Raw genomic sequence first — 14,787 nt, 5'->3', positions numbered from 1 at the left:
CACCGATGTTGACTAGTCCGTCTCACGTGATGATCGGACACGGCCTAGTTAACTCGGATCATGTTATACTTAGATAACTGGAGGGATGTCTATCTAAGTGGGAGTTCATTGAATAATTTGATTAGATGAACTTAATTATCATGAACTTAGTCTAAAATCTTTACAACATGCATTGTAGATCAAATGGCCAACGTTGTCCTCAACTTCAACGCGTTCCTAGAGAAAACCAAGCTGAAAGACGATGGCAGCAACTATACAGACTGGGTCCGGAACCTAAGGATCATCCTCATAGCTGTCAAGAAAGATTATGTCCTACAAGCACCGCTAGGTGAAGCACCTGCTCTCCCTGCAGAACAAGACGTTATGAATGCTTGGCAGACACGTACCGATGATTACTCCCTCGTTCAGTGCGGCATTCTTTACAGCTTAGAGCCGGGGCTCCAAAAGCGTTTTGAGAGACACGGAGCATATGAGATATTCGAAGAGCTGAAAATGGTTTTTCAAGCTCATGCCCGGGTCGAGAGATATGAAGTCTCCGACAAGTTCTTCAGCTGTAAGATGGAGGAAAACAGTTCTGTCAGTGAGCACATACTCACTATGTCTGGGTTACATAACCGCTTGACTCAGCTGGGAGTTAATCTCCCGGATGACGCGGTCATTGACAGAATCCTTCATTCGCTTCCACCGAGCTACAAGAGCTTTGTGATGAACTTCAATATGCAGGGGATGGAAAAGACCATTCCTGAAGTATTTGCAATGCTGAAATCAGCAGAGGTAGAAGTCAAAAAGGAACATCAAGTGTTGATGGTGAATAAAACCACTAAGTTCAAGAAAGGCAAGGGTAAGAAGAACTTCAAGAAGGACGACAAGGGAGTTGCCGCGCCCGGCAAGCAAGCTGCCGGGAAGAAGTCAAAGAATGGACCCAAGCCTGAGACTGAGTGTTTTTATTGCAAGGGAAGTGGTCACTGGAAGCGGAACTGCCCCAAATACTTAGCGGACAAGAAGGCCGGCATCACTAAAGGTATATGTGATATACATGTAATTGATGTGTACCTTACCAGTACTCGTAGTAGCTCCTGGGTATTTGATACCGGTGCGGTTGCTCACATTTGTAACTCAAAGTAGGAGCTGCGAAATAAGCGGAGACTAGCGAAGGACGAGGTGACGATGCGCGTCGGGAATGGTTCCAAGGTCGATGTGATCGCCGTCGGCACGCTACCTCTACATTTACCTACGGGATTAGTTTTAAACCTCAATAATTGTTATTTAGTGCCAGCTTTAAGCATGAACATTGTATCAGGATCTCGTTTAATTCGAGATGGCTACTCATTTAAATCCGAGAATAATGGTTGTTCTATTTATATGAGAGATATGTTTTATGGTCATGCTCCGATGGTGAATGGTTTATTCTTAATGAATCTCGAGCGTAATGCTACACATATTCATAGTGTGAATACCAAAAGATGTCAGGTTGATAATGATAGTCCCACATACTTGTCGCACTGCCGCCTTGGTCACATAGGTGTCAAACGCATGAAGAAGCTCCATGCAGATGGACTTTTAGAGTCTCTTGATTACGAATCATTTGACACGTGCGAACCATGCCTCATGGGTAAAATGACCAATACTCCATTCTCAGGAACAATGGAGCGAGCAACCAACTTATTGGAAATCATACATACTGATGTGTGCGGTCCAATGAGTGTTGAGGCTCGCGGTGGCTATCGTTATGTTCTCACCCTCACTGATGACTTGAGTAGATATGGGTATGTCTATTTAATGAAACACAAGTCTGAGACCTTTGAAAAGTTCAAGGAATTTCAAAGTGAGGTTGAGAATCAACGTGACAGGAAAATCAAGTTCTTGCGATCAGATCGTGGAGGAGAATACTTGAGTCACGAGTTTGGCACACACTTAAGAAAATGTGGAATAGTTTCACAACTGACGCCGCCTGGAACACCTCAGCGTAATGGTGTGTCTGAACGTCATAATCGCACTCTATTAGATATGGTGTGATCTATGATGTCTCTTACCGATTTACCGCTATCATTTTGGGGCTATGCTTTAGAGACTGCCGCATTCACTTTAAATAGGGCTCCGTCGAAATCCGTTGAGACGACACCGTATGAATTATGGTTTGGGAAGAAACCTAAGCTGTCGTTTCTAAAAGTTTGGGGATGCGATGCTTATGTCAAGAAACTTCAACCTGAAAAGCTCGAACCCAAGTCGGAAAAATGCGTCTTCATAGGATACCCTAAAGAAACTATTGGGTATACCTTCTACCTCAGATCCGAAGGCAAGATCTTTGTTGCCAAGAATGGATCCTTTCTAGAGAAGGAGTTTCTCTCGAAAGAAGTAAGTGGGAGGAAAGTAGAACTTGATGAAGTATTACCTCTTGAACCGGAAAATGGCGCAACTCAAGAAAGTGTTCCTGAGGTGCCTGCACCGACTAGAGAGGAAGTTAATGATGATGATCATGAAACTTCAGATCAAGTTGCTACTGAACTTCATAGGTCCACAAGGACACGTTCCGCACCAGAGTGGTACGGCAACCCTGTCTTGGAAATCATGTTGTTAGACAACGGTGAACCTTCGAACTATGAAGAAGCGATGGCGGGCCCGGATTCCGACAAATGGCTGGAAGCCATGAAATCCGTGATAGGATCCATGTATGAAAACGAAGTATGGACTTTGACTGACTTGCCCGTTGAGCGGCGAGCCATAGAAAATAAATGGATCTTTAAGAAGAAGACAGACGCAGATGGAAATGTGACCATCTATAAAGCTCGGCTTGTCGCTAAGGGTTATCGACAAGTTCAAGGGGTTGACTACGATGAGACTTTCTCACCCATAGCGAAGCTGAAGTCCGTCCGGATCATGTTAGCAATTGCCGCATTCTATGATTATGAGATATGGCAAATGGACGTCAAAACGGCATTCCTTAATGGTTTCCTTAAGGAAGAATTGTATATGATGCAGCCGGAAGGTTTTGTCGATCCTAAGAATGTTGACAAGGTGTGCAAGCTCCAACGCTTGATTTATGGGCTGGTGCAAGCATCTCGGAGTTGGAACATTCGCTTTGATGAGATGATCAAAGCGTTTGGGTTTATGCAGACTTATGGAGAAGCCTGCGTTTACAAGAAAGTGAGTGGGAGCTCTGTAGCATTTCTCATATTATATGTAGATGACATACTTTTGATGGGAAATGATATAGAGCTTTTGGACAGCATTAAGGCCTACTTGAATAAGAGTTTTTCAATGAAGGACCTTGGAGAAGCTGCTTATATATTAGGCATCAAGATCTATAGAGATAGATCAAGACGCCTCATAGGTCTTTCACAAAGCACATACCTTGATAAGATATTGAAGAAGTTCAATATGGATCAGTCTAAGAAGGGGTTCTTGCCTGTGTTGCAAGGTGTGAAATTGAGCTCAGCTCAATGTCCGACCACGGCAGAAGATATAGAAGAGATGAGTGTCATCCCCTATGCCTCAGCCATAGGGTCTATTATGTATGCCATGCTATGTACCAGACCTGACATAAACCTTGCCGTAAGTTTGGTAGGTAGGTACCAAAGTAATCCCGGCAAGGAACACTGGACAGCGGTCAAGAATATCCTGAAGTACCTGAAAAGGACTAAGGAAATGTTTCTCGTTTATGGAGGTGACGAAGAGCTCGTCGTAAAGGGTTACGTCGATGCTAGCTTCGACACAGATCTGGATGACTCTAAGTCACAAACCGGATACGTGTATATTTTGAATGGTGGGGCAGTAAGCTGGTGCAGTTGCAAGCAGAGCGTCGTGGCGGGATCTACATGTGAAGCGGAGTACATGGCGGCCTCGGAGGCAGCGCATGAAGCAATTTGGGTGAAGGAGTTCATCACCGACCTAGGAGTCATACCCAATGCGTCGGGGCCGATCAAACTCTTCTGTGACAACACTGGAGCTATTGCACTTGCCAAGGAGCCCAGGTTTCACAAGAAGACCAGGCACATCAAGCGTCGCTTCAATTCCATTCGTGAAAATGTTCAAGATGGAGACATAGATATTTGTAAAGTACATACGGACCTGAATGTAGCAGATCCGTTGACTAAACCTCTCCCTAGAGCAAAACATGATCAACACCAGAATTCCATGGGTGTTCGATTCATCACAATGTAACTAGATTATTGACTCTAGTGCAAGTGGGAGACTGTTGGAAATATGCCCTAGAGGCAATAATAAAAGGATTATTATTATATTTCCTTGTTCATGATAATTGTCTATTATTCATGCTATAATTGTGTTATCCGGAAATCGTAATACATGTGTGAATACATAGACACCAACATGTCCCTAGTAAGCCTCTAGTTGACTAGCTTGTTGATCAACAGATAGTCATGGTTTCCTGACTATGGACATTGAATGTCATTGATAACGAGATCACATCATTAGGAGAATGATGTGATGGACAAGACCCAATCCTAAACATAGCACAAGATCGTATAGTTCGTTTGCTAGAGTTTTTCCAATGTCAAGTATCTTTTCCTTAGATCATGAGATCGTGTAACTCCCGGATACCGTAGGAATGCTTTGGTGTACCAAACGTCACAACGTAACTGGGTGACTATAAAGGTATACTACGGGTATCTTCGAAAGTGTCTGTTGGGTTGACACGGATCAAGACTGGGATTTGTCACTCCGTATGACGAAGAGGTATCTCTGGGCCCACTCGGTAATGCATCATCATAATGAGCTCAAAGTGACCAAGTGTCTAGTCACGGGATCATGCATTACGGTACGAGTAAAGTGACTTGCCGGTAACGAGATTGAATGAGGTATTGGGATACCGACGATCAAATCTCGGGCAAGTAACGTACCGATTGACAAAGGGAATTGTATACGGGGTTGCTTGAATCCTCGACATCGTGGTTCATCCGATGAGATCATCGAGGAGCATGTGGGGGCCAACATGGGTATCCAGATCCCGCTGTTGGTTATTGACCGGAGAGCCGTCTCGGTCATGTCTACATGTCTCCCGAACCCGTAGGGTCTACACACTTAAGGTTCGGTGATGCTAGGGTTGTAGAGATATGAATATGCAGTAACCCGAAAGTTGTTCGGAGTCCCGGATGAGATCCCGGACGTCACGAGGAGTTCCGGAATGGTCCGGAGGTGAAGAATTATATATAGGAAGTGCAGTTTCGGCCATCGGGAGAGTTTCGGGGGTCGCCGGTATTGTACCGGGACCACCGGAAGGGTCCCGGGGGTCCACCGGGTGGGGCCACCCATCCCGGAGGGCCCCATGGGCTGAAGTGGGGAGGGGAACCAGCCCATAGTGGGCTGGTGCGCCCCCTTTGGCCCACCCCATGCGCCTAGGGTTGGGAACCCTAGGGTGGGGGGCGCCCCACCTGGCTTGGGGGGCACTCCACCCCTTGGCCGCCGCCCCCTAGGAGATCCCATCTCCTAGGGCCGGCGCCCCCCTAGGAGATCCCATCTCCTAGGGCCGGCGCCCCCCTAGGAGATCCCATCTCCTAGGGTCGGCGCCCCCCTAGGGGAGCCTATATAAAGGGGGGAGGGAGGTGCAGCCGCACCCTTGACTCTTGGCGCCTCCCTCTCCCCTGCTACACCTCTCCCTCTCGCAGAAGAACAGCGAAGCCCTGCTGCGGTGACTGTTGCATCCACCACCACGCCGTCGTGCTGCTGGATCTTCATCAACCTCTCCTCCCCCCTTGCCGGATCAAGAAGGAGGAGACGTCACGCTGACCGTACATGTGTTGAACCCGGAGGTGCCGTCCGTTCGACGCTAGGATCTCCGGTGATTTGGATCACGTCGAGTACGACTTCCTCATCCCCGTTCTTTGAACGCTTCCGTGCGTGATCTACAAAGGTATGTAGATGCAATCCGATCACTCGTTGCTAGATGAACTCATAGATGGATCTTGGTGAAACTGTAGGAAACTTTTTGTTTTCTGCAACGTTCCCCAACATGATTTTGATCCTATTAAAGCGGCTCAGGGCTATCCCAGCTTGAAGGAAGACTGGTCAGAGTTTGATGAAGCGGATCTGCAAGCAATAAACCGGGAGGTGCGTCCGCTAGCTTGTCAATTGGCTGAAGAAGCAGACTTGTCTCATTATCAAGCCCAATATGACAATCAAAACAAGCGAATAGCTGCACCAATTCATGAATCAGAAAATCTTATCCTTCCAATCCGTAAGCATACTTACGCTCCCGATATTGACCCGTCATTGCTGATCCATGATGAAGTTGTCTTTCAAGCATTAATGGGAATCGACTGGACAACTGTTGATTTCTAGCCGCTGGGTAGAGAAACTGAAGCTGAAGCGGCGCGGGATGATCCACAACCATCAGGCCAGGCTGGTGGCCAAGCTTGAACCGGAAGCCGGTTTAAAACTGCTTCTCCCTTGCTAAAAACAACGATCTTATTATGGGCACCGTGTTGCCTTGTAATAGGCTAGCTGATACTTTTGATGTTGATATGCCTTCATGCATAATTACTGCAACTTGCTCTTCCTTTGGGTGATGAAATTTCCAAAGTACTTTCTGCAATAAAAAATCTTAAAGTGCCACCGCGGTTGTACCGTCAGGCGGAATATGATGTCTGCATACATGAAATCAAAACATCCGAAATTTTTAAGTATATGACCAAATTTTTGAGATGCATAATACCTGCCATCGTTGAGCGTGAAGTTGGCTTGGCCAATCTTGAAGCGGAGTTTTATAAACCCACACTGTCGGAGGAGATAGCAACTCCTATATATATATGATGCCGGTTTACCATGTAAACCGTGCCGGGTTATAATAAACACCGTGTTACTCCATAATAGGATGTTAACAAAAAAATCAAACTGAGCAAATAGTCGCCGAATCAAAAATGGACCGTGTTCCGTCAATTGACAGTGTGAACCGGTTTAAAACTTTGTCGGTTTAAAAAACGCAATAAAAAGAAAGAAATATCTTTCAAAGAAAAGTGTGAAGCAAAGGCAATGACAAAACCGTTTGCAAAAAAAGGCTTATTTGAGCTGATCAGATGGCGTTACCATGGTCGAACACGACCAAGCTCCCGATAGGTGTAGCTATGGTTCAAGTCAGCCAGGTCCCCAAATGAAACCGTGGCATTTGTGCCGATCAAGTGGCATGGCAATGGTTCGGGTTCGACCAAGCCCCCAAGTGATTCTGTGGCCTTAGGCCGATCAAGAGGCATGACTGGTTCAGACGTGACCAGTCCCCAAGTGATCTGGTGGCTCTCGCCTATCAAGAGGTATTGCATTGGTTCGGACACGACCAAGCCCCCAAGTGATATAACATGACGCTTTTGAAAAGCTAACTCAAGGGGTAAACCGGAGGCCTCTTTAGAACAACTCCGTGTAACCACACATGATGTAAAAGAACAGATACCCCGCTTTAGCTGAGGTTCCGGTTTATTATATTTAGTCATAATATATACATCATCGTAATATGTACATAAGTAGAGCCAATGTCTCAGGTATAGTAAGGCCGAAGATGAGCTATGTTCCACGGCCTGTTGGTCTCCTCCTCTGATGTACGTGAGTCTTTATGCTCTCGAATATCGATCAGATAGTATGACCCGTTGTGCAGATTCTTGCTGACCACGAAAGGCCCCTCCCAAGGTGGGGATAGCTTATGCATATCAGTCTGGTCTTGGATGAGCCGAAGCACCAAATCTCCTTCCTGAAAGGTTCTGGTTCTGACTCGGCGACTGTGATAACGACGAAGATCCTGTTGGTAAATCGCCGAGCGGGCAGCTGCTACGTCACGTTCTTCATCCAACAAGTCCAAAGCGTCTTGTCGTGCTGTCTCATTGTCCGCTTCAACATAAGCTGCCACACGGGGTGAATCATGACGGATATCACTGGGGAGAACCGCCTCCGCTCCGTAAACCATGAAGAACGGTGTATATCCTGTTGATCTGTTGGGTGTAGTATTGATGCTCCATAACACAGATGGTAACTCTTCTACCCAACAACCCGGTGTTCTCTGCAAAGGAACCATAAGCCGGGGCTTGATGCCTCTCAAGATCTCTTGATTAGCCATTTCTGCTTGACCATTGGACTATGGGTGTGCCACCGATGAAACGTCGAGCCGGATGTGCTCTCGTTCGCAGAACTCCTTCATGGCACCTTTAGACAAATTGGTACCATTATCTGTGATGATACTGTGTGGAAATCCAAACCGGAAAATCACTTTTTTAATGAACGGAACCGCCGTGGCCGCATCACACTTGCTAACAGGTTCTGCCTCCACCCACTTTGTAAACTTGTCAACCGCCACCAGGAGGTGGGTCTTCTTATCTTTGGACCTTTTGAAAGCTCCAACCATATCCAGCCCCCAAGTCACAAACGTCCAAGTAATTGGAATCATTCTCAGTTCTTGAGCCGGCACATGAGCATGTCTTGAAAACTTTTGGCAACCATCACATCGTCTGACTAGATCCTCCGCATCAGCATGAGCAGTTAACCAATAGAAGCCATGGCAAAACGCTTTAGCCACCAGAGATTTTGAACCGGCGTGGTGACCACAATCTCCTTCGTGGATCTCACGCAAAATTTCACGGCCTTCTTCAGGAGACACACAGCGTTGAAGCGCCCCTGACACACTGCAATGATGCAACTCGCCGTTGATAATAGTCATGGACTTGGATCGCCGGATTATCTGTCGGGCCAGAGTCTCATCCTCTGGTAACTCGCCCCGGTTCTTGTACGCCAGGTAAGGAAGCGTCCAATCCGGAATAACATGAAGAGCTGCCACCAATTGAGCATCCGGATCAGGAATAGCCAAATCCGCTTCACCAGGGATCTTGACCGACGGGTTGTGCAGCACATCCAGAAAAACAATGGGCGGGACCGGTTTGCGCTGAGAGCCCAGCCGGCTTAAGGCGTCCGCCGCTTCATTTTTTCCGCCGGTCCACGTGGTCCACCTGATAGCCTTTAAAATGACCTGCAACAATATCCACCTCACGACGATATGCTGCCATGAGTGGGTCCTTGGAGTCCCAAGTGCCAGACACTTGTTGAGCCATGAGGTCCGAGTCACCGAAGCACTTAACTCAACTTAGATTCATCTCCTTAGCCATCCGGAGACCATGGAGCAAGGCTTCATACTCAGCTGCATTGTTAGTACAAGGGAACATTAAGCGGAGAACGTAACAAAACTTATCACCTCGTGGGGAAGTTAATACGACTCCAGCCCCCGAGCCTTCCAATTGCCTGGATCCGTCAAAATGGATGGTCCAATATGTGTGATCCGGCTTTTCTTCAGGTGCTTGCATTTCCGTCCAATCATTGATGAAATCAACAAGCGCTTGAGACTTAACCGCCGTTCGAGGCACATACTTCAAACCGTGCGGCCCAAGCTCTATAGCCCACTTGGCAATCCGGCCAGTTGCTTCCCGGTTCTGGATGATATCCCCCAAAGGAGCAGAACTGACCACCGTAATTGGGTGCCCTTGGAAGTATTGTTTAAGCTTCCGGCTTGCCATAAAAACTCCATACACCAGCTTCTGCCAATGCGGATACCTTTGCTTGGACTCAATGAGTACCTCGCTGATATAATAGACCGGACGTTGAACCGGATGCTCCTTACCTGCCTCCTTTCGCTCCACCACAATAGCCACGCTGGCCGCCCGAGCATTAGCAGCAACATATAGCAGTAACGGCTCCTTGTCAATGGGAGCGGCGAGCACAGGCGGATTGGCCAATTGCCGCTTTAAGTCCTCAAATGCTTCATCAGCAGCGGAACTCCAGACAAACTGATTTGTCTTCTTCAACATCTGATACAAAGGGATTGCCTTCTCACCAAGACGACTGATAAACCGGCTTAACGCGGCAATCCGGCCTGCCAGGCGTTGAACATCATTGATACACTTCGGTTTAGCCAGGGAGGTGATGGATGTGATCTTCTCCGGATTAGCCTCAGTTCCCCTATTGGACACCAGAAAACCCAATAACTTGCCCGCCGGTACACCAAAGACACACTTGTCCGGATTAAGCATCATCTTGTATGTCCTCAGGTTATCAAAGGTTTCCTTCAAATCATCAATCAGAGTCTCCTTCTTCCTGGATTTAACCACGATATCATCCACGTAAGCATGTACATTACGGCCAATCTGCTTGTGAAGACAATTTTGCACACACCGTTGATAAGTTGCCTGGGCACTCTTGAGCCCAAAGGGCATAGACACATAGCAGAAGGCTCCAAAGGGAGTTATGAATACTGTCTTCTCCTGGTCCTTAACTGCCATTTTGATCTGATGATAGCCAAAATATGCATCCAAAAAACTTAAACGCTCACAACCCGCCGTAGCATCAATAATTTGATCAATACGGGGGAGGGCAAAAGGATCTGCAGGACAAGCCTTATTAAGATCTGTGTAATCCACACACATGCGCCAGGTGCCGTTTTTCTTAAGGACCAGCACCGGATTGGCAAGCCACTCAGGGTGAAAAACTTCAATAATAAAGCCAGCTGCTAAGAGCCTGGCTGCCTCTTCTCCAATCGCCTTGCGTCTTTCTTCGTTAAACCGGCGGAGGAACTATTTCACCGGTTTGTATTTAGGATCCACATTAAGGGTGTGCTCAGCGAGTTGCCTCGGTACACTTGGCATGTCAGAGGGCTTCCATGCAAAAATGTCCCGATTCTCACGGATGAACTCGATGAGCGCGCTTTCCTATTTCGGATCCAAGTTGGCACTGATGCTGAACTGCTTGGATGAATCGCCAGGTACGAAGTCAACAAGCTTAGTTTCTGCTGCCGATTTGAACTTCAGGGCCGGATCATGCTCCGTAGTTGGCTTCTTTAATGGAGTCATGTCTGCCAGATCAACAGTGTCCTTATAATACTTCAGCTCCTCGATGGTACAAACCGACTCTGCATAGGCCGCATCTCCTTCCTCGCACTCCAAAGCGATTTTGCGGCTTCCGTGAACCGTTATTGTCCCCTTGTGACCCGGCATCTTGAGCTGCAAATACACATAACAAGGCCGTGCCATAAACTTGGCGTAGGCCGGTCGCCCAAACAGGGCGTGATATGGACTTTGGATTTTCACCACTTCAAACATCAATGTCTCCGACCTGGAATCATGATCATCCCCAAAGGCCACTTCCAGAGCTATCTTACCAACATGATATGTTGATTTGCCAGGTACTACACCGTGGAACACCGTATTGGACGGTTTGAGATTTTTATCTGTTAGTCCCATACGACGGAAGGTCTCATAGTACAAGATATTAATGCTGCTCCCTCCATCCATGAGCACCTTGGTGAACTTGTAACCTCCCACCTGAGGCGCCACCACCTGAGCCAACTGACCCGGATTATCAACCTGGGGAGGGTGATCCTCTCTGCTCCATATGATTGGCTGTTCAGACTAGCGTAGATAACGGGGTATGGCCGGTTCAACAGAGTTGACCGCCCGCCTCTGAACCTTCCGGTCTCGCTTGTCCAAGCTAGTGGTGAAGACATGGTACTGCCCACTGCTCAACTGCTTTGGGTTGCTCTGGTAACCTGACTGTTGCTGCTGTTGGTTGTAACCACCCTGGTTGTTCTAACTATTTTGATTATTATGTCCGCCCGGATTACCATTAAATCCTGAACCGGAATTTCCTCCACCGTAACCCGGCCCGGACCCTGAGCCACCGCCGGAGCCGTGATCATACCGGAAAGCATTAGAATTCTTGAACTCCTGCATAATGAAGCAATCCTTCCAAAGGTGGTTTGCTGGCGCCTCCTTCGTCCCATGTCTTGGACAGGGCTGGCTCAGCAGATAGTTTAGGCGGTCCGGGTTAGGGTTGGGTGCCCCACTGCGATTTTTTGGTTTACCCTTGCGTCGCTGGCCATTGTCCTACGTGTTGGTATTATCCACAAAGTCCATATTGCCATCCGCTTTACGCTTGCCTCCACCACCATTGCCTGCCCAGTGATGTTGCTGACCTTTGGAGTTGTTGTTCTTCTTTCCCTTCCCTGCCTTGTCATCATCAGATTCGGGATTCTTGGTACTATCAGAATCAGCATACTTTACCAAAGCAGCCATGAGGGTCCCCATGTCAGTGCAATGACTCTTCATCCGTCCCAACTTCAGCTTTAGGGGCCCAAACTGGCAGTTGCCTTCTAGGGTTAATACTGCGGTGTCAGCATTGATGCGGTCTGATGAGTGCAACACTTGTGAAACCCGGCGCACCCAATGAGTCGTTGATTCTCCTTCCTCCTGGACGCAGGCAGCTAAGTCCACTATCGACATAGGCTGTTTGCATGTATCCTTGAAATTGCTGATAAACCGGGCTCGTAATTGGGCCCATGAACTGATAGAATTAGTCGGCAAGCTTTTTAACCAAGTACGGGCCGTTCCTTCAAGCATCATGGTGAAGTATTTCGCACACGCCGCGTCATCCACATCAAGCATCTCCATGGCCATCTCATAGCTCTCCACCCATGTCTCTGGAGGTTGATCCGCCGTGCAATTTGGTACTTTGCGCGGGCCTTTGAAATCCTTGGGCAGGCGCACATTGCGTAAAGCGGGGATAAGGCAAGGCACCCCTAAAGAACTAGAAGTAACACCAGGTTCAATCGAGATAGTTGGACGAACCGGCGTGAGCTGCCGAGCCTGATGTTGTGCGGCTAACTCGGCTCCCTGCGCGCTCGGGCCCGGTCCACCATTTCCTGAGCATTCTCAGCACCACCCGCCGGGTTGTTGCCACGGGGCGCTCCACGTCGTTCATTACTCGGCATTGCCGGTTCATCCATATGTCTGCCATAGCTCCGACTTGGACGGGGGGTCGAGTGGATCCGGTCGCGGCTGTACGAGTATGCTTCTTGTTGAACCAAAGCTGTCCTCAGAAGCTCCTTGACCCGTCGCGTCTCTACTGCCTGCGGCGAGTCACCTTCAATTGGAATGGCCTCCAGCCGTGCAGCAGCGGCAACGAGATTGTCCATCGGGTTGGAGTAGTGACCCGGAGGTGTTAAAACAGCCTGAGGTATAACAGTATTTTGACGAGGCAGATCCATCCGACGGGGCTGAACCGGCGCGCCGGTCGCAGGGGCTTCCGCCCGGTTTACCTCCAGCGGATTATTGGCTCCTGCTCCTGGGGTGTTGAAAAGGTCTCTGGCCTCGAAAACCGAAGGCAAACGGGATCAGTACTTCCTCTTCATGACTTCATGCGACGCGTTCTGATCCAACATGAGCCTGTAGGCTTGTGCATCTAAAGCGGCCCACTCTGCGGTCATCCTGGCATCCTCAGCTGCCAGGTCCGCCTTGGCCTGGGCGATCTGTTCCTTCACCTTTGCAATCTCCGCGTTGTGGACTTCCTGATCCGCCGGATTAGCCTTCGCCATAAGCGCAACCAATGCATCAAATAGATCTGATAGAACTTGAGCCGGCGGGCGCGCAGAGCTCCCTGCCCCAGCAGCTATCGCTGCTGCTGAACCGGAGGTTATTGGTGCAGCAGTCGAAGAATGAAGTGCTGCTTGTGTACCAGCCATGAATATTCCAACTCGGTTGGGTAGATTAGAGGGGTTCGGAATACTGTCACCATCGGAACAACCCCCAATCCGGCCATCTTGTAGCTGATAAAGAGATTCGGTTTCTCCGGATGACTCATCGCTGGAGTAAATGACGGTCTCGCCGCCAGATCCCGATCCGTCTTCATGTCCTCCTCCATGGATGACTCCCACGAAGGCACGCTTCACGGCCGGTTTAACCCGGGCAGATCGCGCACACTGAGCTGTTTCGACGAGGTCGGTGCAGATGTCCGGCTCAGGGCCCGGTTCTCCGATCTTGCCGATGAAAACGTGTATGCCACCAAAGGGGACCCGGTACCCGTACTCAACTGAGCCGGCCTCGGGGCCCCAGCCTACATCATCGATGTAGAGCTTGCCGCGACGACTCTTAGTCATCCAGCCCACGGCGTAGCCCTTGAGTCCTTCAAAGGGCCTTCCAAGAACTTGAAACCATCGTGCGATAGCCCCACGGTGGGCGCCAACTGTCGTGGTTTTGTCACGGCAGATGTCCTAGAGAAAGGACTTAGTCATGGAGCCATCGCAACGGGTTAGCTTGAAGGGGTTAAAGCGGACACAGGGACGCAAGAGAGTTTATACTAGTTCGGCCCCTTCGATGAAGGTAAAAGCCTACGTCTAGTTGTGATAGAATTGATGGGGTTTCGACTAGGGAGCAAACAAGCTTCGCCGAAGTCTCGAGTTGTTGTCTGTTGTCTTTGAACCGCCGTCGGGTCGTCCCCTTATATACACGGGTGACGCCCGTCGGTTCACAAAGTCCCAACACCGGTCCATATTCGTATCCGGGTTGGTCTCTCCTTATTCCTAACTTACAATACAAGTTTATATACAAATGCCGGTTTACAGCTACAAGTCTTAAACCGACTACGGGCTTTAGGCCCTCATCTGTCTTCTCGGGCTTTAGCACTCTTGAACTACTGATGAAGTTGACCCGGCCCAGATAGGCCGGTTTACGCCCAGCAGTAATATCTCCAACAATAGTAATAGGATAGGAGTGGCCGATATATTGCGCATCTGTTACCACCTAGTTGCTCAATCCCTTTGGTGGAAAATGTAAAAGAAACTTACTTGCATTAGGCCGCCGGGAAGCAGAAGAGGAACGACGGGCGGCGGGGCGGACGCCAAGCTGGGCGGTCGGGCTAAGGGTGCGGTGGCTCCCGCGGGGCGACCCGCAGCAACCTGCAGCGGCGGCTCCCGCGGCGACCCGCGGCGGAGGGCGCGGCTGCGGGAGGCGGCGAAGGGCGTAGCGGGCGGCGTCT

Source organism: Triticum dicoccoides, chromosome 3A, assembly GCF_002162155.2.
Source record: "Triticum dicoccoides isolate Atlit2015 ecotype Zavitan chromosome 3A, WEW_v2.0, whole genome shotgun sequence".
NCBI lineage: Eukaryota > Viridiplantae > Streptophyta > Magnoliopsida > Poales > Poaceae > Triticum > Triticum dicoccoides.
The sequence above is the reverse complement of the archived record's forward strand: the minus strand, read 5'-3'. Positions refer to the sequence as shown.